This window comes from Mustela lutreola, chromosome 3 (assembly GCF_030435805.1).
Source record: "Mustela lutreola isolate mMusLut2 chromosome 3, mMusLut2.pri, whole genome shotgun sequence".
In the NCBI taxonomy this organism is placed as follows: Eukaryota; Metazoa; Chordata; class Mammalia; order Carnivora; family Mustelidae; genus Mustela; species Mustela lutreola.
The window spans coordinates 90946055-90956098 of NC_081292.1; the positions used below are offsets into that span (position 1 = coordinate 90946055).

Sequence of the window (10044 nt, forward strand, 5' to 3'; positions counted from 1 at the left end):
TAAGGAAGCGGGAACCTAGAGACACCGAGTACATCCACGTTTGCTAGTGATAGGCGTGTATGGTGCATGGACCGCCTATGAGAATTCATACACCTTGCACATTTTTAAGTGGGCATCTGAAACTTTTTAATCATAAACTTTTCATCACAATATATGTATATTTTATTAACTAGGTGTTGAAAATATTAAACATTTAAAAAATGAGATAGAGGGCACCTGGGTGGCTCAGTCACTAAGCAGCAGCCTTTGGCTCAAGTCATGATCCCAGGGGCCTGGGATGAAGGCCCACATTCCTGATCAGCAGGAAGCCTGCTTCTCCCTCCCTGGCTCTCCCTACTTGTGTTGTGTGTGTGTGTGTGTGTGTGTGTGTGTGTGTGTGTTTGTGTGTGTGTGTGTCTCTCTCTCTACCAAATAAATAAATAAATCTTTAAAAAGAAAATGAGATAGGAAAGGATCGACTTCATTGGAATAACATTTGCTTGCTACAAGTTGATTTTTTTTAAGCAGAACAGTCTCATTTTTTGTTATTTTATTTCCCAAAAGACACTGGAATGGAATGAAACCATTAAAATCCTTACTTGTGCCTTTCCCTATTATGTCCCTAAAAATATGTAGTTTAATTTAAATATGAAGGAATGAGTGTCACTAACCAAAACTGATTGTTATTCTGATGTCAGAGCACTTCCAACATCTGCCCAAATCCCCTTTCTGATGTTAACCTTTACCCTAATAAGGAGAGGAAGCCCTAAAAGCAGAGCCCCAGGACTGCCCACAGAAGGGCATTATTTGAAACAAAACTGGTATTTCAACTTTGGTATCAGCCCAAGTCCTACACTCTAATAAGATCTGAGAGGAGTGTCTTGATCTTCCAGGAAGGAGAGGAGTATCCTGATATCAGACCCAAGAATGGGCATATCATCGATCCTACAGAGCACACATGGAGTTTGGATCTGGAAATGGACTCCCTTAAAATGATCTGCACATAAGGATTCTTTATAGAGATTTTTCAACTACCCTTGGGGACATGGTACCCTACACCCACAGGTGTAGACAAATATTTTACAAGCTATGCTGGGAATGAGGTGGGGAGAGAAATATGGAGGTTGTTATAGGAAGATAGAAGGTTAAAGGAAGTTTTTGTTTTGGGTTTTTTCCTTTTGTTTTTAAGAAAAAGGTCATTTGTCTTCTGACTGGAAGGATCCATTGGAACGAGAACTTGATATTGACCCTGGGAGTGGAGTCCTGGAGAGGGCTGGAGGGAACAAATCCCAGACACAAGGAAGAACAAACCCAATCTGGGGATGTCTGCTCTTCTCAATAAACCTGCTCTGTCTTCAACTCTTTCTGTGTTACTTGTACATTTCTCCAATTACCATGTAAATTCCATGATGCCAGGGACTTTTCTGTGTCGTTCGCCACAGATTTACAAACACTCAGGGCAGTGTGTAGCACTGACTAAATATTTGTTGAGTAAATGTCTAAAAACAAATTAAAAATGGATACAAATGTAGGTATAGATTTGATTGGGTGGTGGTAAGATAAGGGAATTCCTACACAAAGGGCTTTTATTTTCTTGAAGTGTGACACTAGTCATGAAGTTTTGGAACACAGGTGAGGTTTGGTGGGGTGAGGTCCAGAGCCGATGACCAAGAAAGGATTCTTGAGACGTCTTAGGTGCAAATGGTGGTTTTATTAAAACACAGGGATAGGACCCAAGGGCAGAAAGAGCTGCTCAGACAGAGGCATGGTTGACTGGGAGCTGAGGAAGGTGAGGACAGAGGGGGTGTCCAGAAGGACTGTCATATGCTAAAGAAGAATTTCAGGATAAGGGAGACCTGGTTATTGTAATGTCAAGGCTGTTTTTGCCTCTAATGAGGGAAAGCATGAAGACAGTCGGGAGTTTCCTGGAGATATGTTACATTCCTCCTATCACACATCCTTGTCAGTGGGCTTTGGGCTTAGAAGAAATTCAGTTTTATTACACTTCCCTCCCCCTTAGCCTCCCAGAATTTTATGGAGGGGAGGGTGATGGTGATGTTAGGGCTTCCGGAAACTGAGGTATGGGTGTCTGGAAGTCAGGCTATTGATGAGAAAGCTTCTTCCTTCCTTGTAAGTCGCTAGGACATTCATAGATGGAGGGAGACTCCTGTCCTGCAGGACTTGGATCTCTATCAGTTAAGCATTGTTTTTCCTTTAGGGCAGCCAGGAGTGCATGAGGAATGTTACACATATGGCATGGGGAGAGGGTGTAGGGTGCCAGTTTCTGCTTTGTCCTAAGCTTGCCTTCTGCTCCCTCATCCCTAGGACAGGAGCTGGGAGTGAGGTGACATAGTTCAGAAGAGGTGGGGGTAGGAATTGTTGAGGCAAGTCTTGAAGGTGTGAAACGGTCATCCATTAGAGGGAAAGCAAACTCACCAGAGAGACAAGGGAATTTGAAGCCAGGGTTGAGTATCCACTGGAGAATTGTAGTCAAGTGTTTTAAAGTACAGCAGTTTGGCTCAGCTGTATGATTCCTTCCTGGTTTCTGGTGCATGCCGCTGGCATTGGTAGAATCATTTCTAAAGAAACAAAGCAAAAGAGGATAAGCCTTTCTTTCACAAACTATGATGAATCAAGTTTTGAACATGCTGGGCTTTGAGGCACAGGTGGGACATCAGTGAAATGGCATGAGTAGGTAGTCAGTTACACGGGTCTGGTGGGTAGGAAAGAAACAGATGGTCATATATCAGTGGGAGAGATGTTGGCTAGGTAATGGGAGCTGAAACCAAGGGCACAGTTGATATCACTACAAGAGAGGGTAGCTTGGAAGAGAAAGGTTAACTGAACCCCCGGGGAAACCCTGATGGGAATGTCACATGCATTTCTCAGGCATGCCAATGTTGACACAGATTACTGTAACTCCTGGGGGCCAGAAGCCATGTCTTTGAGATTCATTCATTCTCTGCCTCTGGCATAGCGTGGGCCACATTGAAGGTAATTCTAAAATTCATTCCGATTTGATTTCATTGCACTTTTCATTTACCAGAATCTTGTCATGGTTTGCTAGTGTATCATTTTCTCGAAAAGATTAAATAAGGACCATTTTACAAATATGAGATGAATGCCTGAAGGGATTTTGTTTAATTCATTCATTAGCTCGGGAACCACTAAGATGTTACCACCACTTCAAGCAAGAATCTCAAGGCAGACACATATACAATCAGTAATACTTAAACGAATTTGCTTTGATAGATGCAAATAGATATGCAAATAGAATGCAAATGGATGCAAAACTGCCTTCTACCAAAGGAAAGGGGGTCAACTGTACTTCCAGTGGACAAAATTCATTTACATATAGCTAGACAAGATCATCTGCATCCACATCAATTATGTACAATCTATAGAGTTGCGAAATAGCTCAAAGACAAGAAAGGCACAGAATATCCCATAGAATTGGTCAGCCCAGAAGGGTACATGAGACAACACCTGTTTTCACTTGGAAGACACTATAATCTTTTAGGTTCATTTCAATGTCTTTCGTGATTTTGCCTATGCTTTAAAAGAAAAAAAAGTTACCCTTATCATTCTTATTAGTTTGAAAAAAAACTAATAAAATACTAGTCTGTTATAAAATACACATGGAAGAATGTTCTGGCACTATCATACCCAATTTGGGGTACTAACTGATTAGGAAGATGAGGCAGAATTTGGGAGCCCCTAGAATGAGTCTGTTTCTGGTTGGAATGGGAAACATTTAAGAATCAAACTAAATGATCTCAAATCCACTCTGGAATGAAACAGGTTATAAGGAAAATACAGAATATGTTGAAATGGACCTGTTGGCTCATTGTGAGCTTTGCTGGTCAAATGGAGACCTCTACCATGATGCTTGTCCTCCATGTCCCACCCATCCCATACCTGCTATCCTGGCACCAAAGGGCCACCAGACTTTAGGCTCGGTCTGCAGTTCCAAATGGAAACCCTCTGTTCCCACAGTAGTGGACAGGATGACTCTGGTTGCTGGTGGAAGCGTCAGCTGCTTTAGTCCAACAGTTCAAGAGAGGATCAGAAGAGCATAAGGACGATATTGGAAAAAAATGCTCAGAAGAATTTCCAGAACACAATATTTCTCTTTGCAATTTTTGAGTGTTCTGTAGCCAACCTGCCAAAAAAAAAAAATGTGAAAACTATAAATAGAGAGGAGTGGGAAGAAGAAATGAGGACCTGTCACAGTGCCAGCAAAAATAGGGAACTGAGAATTTTCCAGAGATTCAGAGTCAAAGGGGGTTAATATTTACTTAGAAAAGAAGTCGTGGGCACAAGCTCTAGGATGAAATGAAGGCAAGAGAGGCAAGTTAGGGAATCGAGAGAGAGAGAGAGACTTCAAGATAAAAAAAAGTCAACTTAAAGTCTCATTCCTCATTAAGGAAAGTACAGATCAGAGAAGAGGGGAGAGACTGGGATATAGTTGATCGCCGATTGTGTCTGGCTCTGATTAGAAGCTTTGTATCCACTTTTTAATTTCATCTTCCAGCCTTTTTCCTGGATTCCAGCTTCTATTTCCTATGAAATAGGTACCATCACCAAAGACGAGAGTCAAACATGTAACAGTAGTCAAATCTTTAACAGCGCGGACAACTAACTAACCAAAAGCTGGCCCGGGGACCCCTGCAGAGTCAAGTGTTACATGCCCAGTGCCTGGATCGCGAGGCCATGGTAGGGTCCAGGGTAGGGAGACACACAGCAGGTTCTGGCCAGAGGCTAGTCACCAAACTTTGTGTGGCTGAAGGGGTGTGTACCAGCTGAATGTCAGCTCCCAGATGAAACTGAGAGAAATGTCCTTTGGGAAGGTTTCCGCTGACTCTCTGCCTTTCCTTCATCCTCCCCAGGGTGTTCCATTAGCATTTGGGGTCTGGGGTCTTGCCTGTTGCTCCTGGCTTTTGTGGGCCATGCCACTGCCACAGCCAGGGCTCCAAGGGGCAGTGCACTGTATGGGCTCTTGACTGTTCCCTCCTGACTCTCGGAAGGAGAACAGGCAGCAGGGGTTTTCATTCTTTGTTGGCATCTACTCTCTTCAGCAACCCCAAGATCAGTACCCCAGGCTGCACAAGCTCAGGTTCATGTCTTTACCAAAGGCCAGCAATAATTTCAGAAAGGAATGACAATGAAGGTAAAAAACAGTTCAACTACTCGCTCATCTGGACTTCTAGAGCAGGTGGGGTTCCCAGACAACTTTTTTCCGTCGGTCTGGCACCCTTGCCCCCCCTCTCGGTGCCTTGGTGATGAGTGTGGACCTTGCTGTTTGTGCTGCCTGAATTTGCCCTTGTCGCTTATTAGCACGGTGTCCCTAAAAGTCTGAGAGGCTAAAAGTCATGCCTCTCAGAGCCAATCGGAATAGCTTATTAGACCTATTGATTCTGGCAGAGTGGGCCTGTGTGGAAATCTCTCTTCTTCATCCCTCCTCCTTCTCAGTCTTCCCCTCCTCCACCTCTTCCTCCTTCTTCTTTGATGTGTAAACCAAGGTATTTGGGGAGCAGGGAATGATGTGATGTTTGGGATTTACTTTAAAATATATTCCAGACCTCCCCTCTCCCCCAAAAACAAAAATACAGGCACTTTGGGGGCAGTAGAAGGAGGAGGGCCTATGAAACAGTTGGGGAAGCAGAGTGATAAGTACGCGGAAGGGCTGGGATCCTTCTGCTCTACACACTTTGGTGTATGCTTGAGAATTTTCATAATAAGAGTAAACAAACAAAGACCAAATAATGAGGCTTTCATTCTCTACATCCAAATGACCACAACAGGGCATAGAATGCACTTTCATAGTTGCTCCCCTGGCAATTTTTTCTGATTCTCCAAATAAGATTCCAGCTTTCATCCTACCTGTCATAGTCTCTGGATATTGACGTTTTCCTCAACAAGGCCTTGCCAGGCCCACTGCTAGGGAATGTATTGTTTCAGATTCTGTACTCAGGTTTTAAAGATTTTTATTTATTTATTTATCAGAGAGAGAGGGGGGAGAGAGCGAGCACAGGCAGACAGAATGGCAGGCAAAGGCAGAGGGAGAAACAGGCTCCCTGCTGAGCAAGGAGCCTGATGTGGGACTTGATCTGAGGACCCTGTTATCATGACCTGAGCCGAAGGCAGCTGCTTAACCAAGTGAGCCACCCAGGCGTCCCTGTACTCACGTTTAAAAAAAAAAAAAGTGACCAGTTTCCCGTTTGGAGTGACTCGAATGCAGGACTCACAGTAAGCCATTGTCTTGCTGTGTCCCATCCCTTTCTAAGGACTGCTCCTGCTATCTCTGGGAGATCACAGCATTGGGAGGGGCAGCCCAGTCCTGGGCCATTACAGCAAAGCTGCAGCCTGAAGGGCACGGGTGAGATCTGTGGTTTGAGCTGTCCGAGTCTCACGGAGAAAAAAAAAGAGAAATTAATCATCATTTGACCATGACATTCCCACTAAAAAGGAGGACTGTGGGAGAAAGAGCAAGGGAAGAGGAAAGAAAAATCTCAAAATAAAAGTGGGGTGGATGGCAGGAGGAGGAGAGGGTCTCGGAAATTGGGGGCGGTGTGGCGATCGAACCAACGCTAGCCACAAACACAGGATTCCGCCCATTAGTCTAGAGTGGACTGGACATAAACATGCTCGCACATCTACTTGTCGGCTGCGTTTTGTCGGCCGGCCCGGTAGCGAAGTGATTCTTTAAGAGCTCTGAGAACCCAAACTTGTGGCCGCCCTGCAGCTGAGCTGAAGTGGAGCTGGGAGCTGCCCAGACGACCCGAGGCTGCCAGCTGACCACCTTCCTCCCTAGAGATCGCTGGAGCCAAACTCAGCGGGGGAGAAGCCACACTCGCGGGTGGGTCCCGGGGCTAAGGGCGGAAGCCGGGTTCCCACAGAGGACTCCGCGCCCAGGTGGCTGCAGCGGCGGCGCCCGGGACCATAGGCCTGACACCCGGACGCGCCCCCCTCTCTGGACAACCGGCCGCAAAAGTAAAAGGCCAGCATCCCGCCACGGCTATGCTTCCCGCGGGACAATCTCGGGAGAAGGTCCTGGAAGAGGTTCGCAGGCCGATTTTCCGAGGGAAAGGGCGAGGTGGGGAGGGAGCGCCCCTGACCCTCCCCGCCCTCCCTTCTCCCGCTCACCCGGCATCAACAGCGGCGGGGCTGCCCTGCAGAAACGTAGGCGAGGTTGTAGTGTCGCCCTCCGCCGCCGCTCGGGGGCAGGACCACCTGCTGGCTCGACCGCAGCGGCCCGCGCGCCTCTCTTGGCGGAGGCAGGCGGAGGCGAGCCTGCGGCGTCCTCTTTCATTGGCCCGGCGGGGGCGCTGCCATGTTGGAGCAAGCGGTGCCTTCTGTGCGGTGGAAACGCCATGGCTTCACCGGTACCGTCCGGGAGCGCAGCCTCCTACCTTTCCTCCTAGCTCGAGTGTTGGTGCTGAGAGGCGGCGGCCGGCGGGATGGAGAGAAGTAAGATGAACCTGCCCAAGGGGCCGGACACGCTCTGCTTCGACAAGGACGAGTTCATGAAGGTGCACGCCTGGGCTCTGCTCCCCGGAGCCGGGCCGTGGGTGGCCTGCCCTCCTTGGCCCTCCCGGTCCTCTCCTCGGGCTTCTCCTGCGGGCTTCCTGGGCTGTCCCCGCCCCGGACGGGTCCTCGGCGGGGACCTCACTGCACTTCGCAGTGAGTCTCTTGGCCTCGGGTGGGCTAGGTGCAGCCTGGAGAAAGCACTCCTGTGAAATCGTGCACATTGAATGAAAAGGCCTGAAAGTTCAGGGCAAAACGCATCTCTGAACACACGTACTTACCAGGAATTGGGTCAAAAAGGCACTTAACCTAACGTTTATGCCTGACTTTCGTCTTAAGCTCCCGGAATGAGAAATCTGAAAGACTGTACTGTCCTTACTGGTTCTGGTCCAGTACTACAAAGCATACCAAGCTCCTTTTCTAAAGTTGCCCTACTTCTCTTGGTGAGGTCAGCCTGAAGTTGGCAGCAGATAACTGTAGGACATAAACTTACAGAATAGAAATTTAAACTGAAAAGACTTTACTGACAGGAAAGGTTCATCAGACATAGCCTTGAAAATGTCCCAAGGTTTGAATTAGAGCCAGGAGGAGCTTTATCTGTTTTCTGTATCCCTCTGGGTCTGTACTTAAACTATCAAAACGTATATGTTTAATTTCTAAGGATTGGGATTTAGTAGCTGGTTTCAGTGTTAAAAAGTTTTGGCTTTGTAGGTACCTAAAATTATGAAAAGAGTTTGAATTTCTTACTTTTTTATGGCTTCAAGTCACAATATGTTTTTTTCTTTTTTGGGTTAACCAGCTAGTTCCTTTTTGATATTTGCATTCAGATCACATCTCCCAAACTCTGGCTTTAAAAGTGCTTATGTCTGGATCCTCTGCGGTGTGGCCATATCATTTTTAATATGTAGGGATGTCTAGACGAAGGTATATTGTACTCTTGTTCTTGTATGGTGATGTTAAGCCACTGTAATAAAAGGTGTAAATTGAATGGAGTGTCTGAAGGAGAGCACAGAGTGAATTCTCTGATCCAGAAACCTCTTGTTAATGAAGGACACGTGATGAGGAGAGAGGTCATTGGAAGAAGAAAAGGCACACACACAGACTTAAAGAATGTCAAAGCACGGAAGTCTCTTTAGCTTGTCTGTCTTTGGACTTCGTCAGGCTTTCTTTGGGCCTAACACTAGCATTTTCTCGCACTTCCTCGCCCCGCCATCTTTCTCACTCTGAGCTGACAGAATGCCTTTGGTCAAAGCAGCTTTGAAAATAGAAATCTCAAAATAGCAGTTATAAAGTAGGACTTAGAGGTAGGAAGAGAGCAAACTGGGAAAGTGGCTAGAATGCCAGCAATTCCATATTCTTTCAAGGCTCTGACATTTCAGAATATAATGTATAATTTGTAGTGTTAATGAACGTGACCCCTTCATACATAGAAGGAAAATACATGGAACAGCTGTTCTGTGTAAAGTGGTATTGATCTTCTATGTGGGAGCTGGAGATAAAGGTTATATGCAATTTGTGTTTCCGTCAGAGAGATGTTAAGTTACAGTTCCGAGGCAGAAATGAGTGAAGAGCTTGCTGTCGGGGTTGTATTTCTACATAGGTGTCTTGTTTGGCACATTTTGGAATGAGACTGGGATGGTAGAAAGGGAGATGGGGTGGGGCTGCGGGTTGCACCTTGGACACTGCATACATTGAGGGGTCCACGTTGATGCAGTCTTCATGGTAGAGCTGCAGTCAGGTTTACAGCAGGAAGTTGCATGTTCATATCTGTTGAGTTTGAGCTGACTGGTGGCAAGAGACTACTTAAAAAGTCATGTTTATGAGATCTAATGAGAAATAGAAGGGGAAAGGTATGCAAAAGAGGTAGGTGATCAAAGTGCAGGAATGGCAGATGGGGAAGGGTCACCTGGGGCAGAGGCACTGGCAACATCATACTTTGTCGGCTTAGAAATACGAAAATCCTTTGGGTTGACAGCCAAATAATAGATGAGCAGGACATAAGGTATTGGTAGTAGGGGGAGAAAGTGGCATAACAGATAAATTAGACCATTTACATGGGTGTGCTATTGACATCACATGTAGCCTTCCTCTTCCATCTCAACATATGACTTCATCTCCAGTCGTACAGAAAAATTAGCAGCCATCCCACGGGACCTCCTCCATCCTGCTGATCATGAGCCCATTCTTGTATTTGTCCCCTTCTCCTCGCCTGGTACGGGGAGGGGCTCTCCTTCCTCCTCGGGTTCAGTCTCCACTCTGGCACGGAGTCCATGCCCTCCCACCCTTCCAGGAGCCTGCGAGGATCCTCTCCCCTGCACTCCTTCCCATCATGCGCTCCTGTTTGTTTCTCTCCCACTTGACTGCCCCACCTCTAGGTATTGCCCTGTCACTGTCGTGCATCACAGCCAGTGCTCAGGGGTTGACTTGACTTTCCCACCTTCCACCATTCAGGCCCTGTCATTCCACTAAAGAGTTCTTACCAAAACTGTTTCTAAGTCAGCACACCCGACCTTTCTCTGTCTCCTTACTCGACATCGC

At 46.5% G+C, this 10044-nt stretch overlaps 1 long non-coding RNA gene across 1 annotated transcript; it reads right to left on the reverse strand.

Annotated features, from left to right (window-relative positions):
- Positions 1-2468: 2468 nt before the first annotated feature.
- LOC131826865 (uncharacterized) lies at positions 2469-7193 on the reverse strand. Its single transcript, XR_009351787.1, has 3 exons — positions 7126-7193; positions 3898-4141; positions 2469-2558 (listed from the first exon to the last, which is right to left on the reverse strand). It is a non-coding gene; the product is annotated as an uncharacterized LOC131826865 (long non-coding RNA).
- Positions 7194-10044: the final 2851 nt, after the last annotated feature.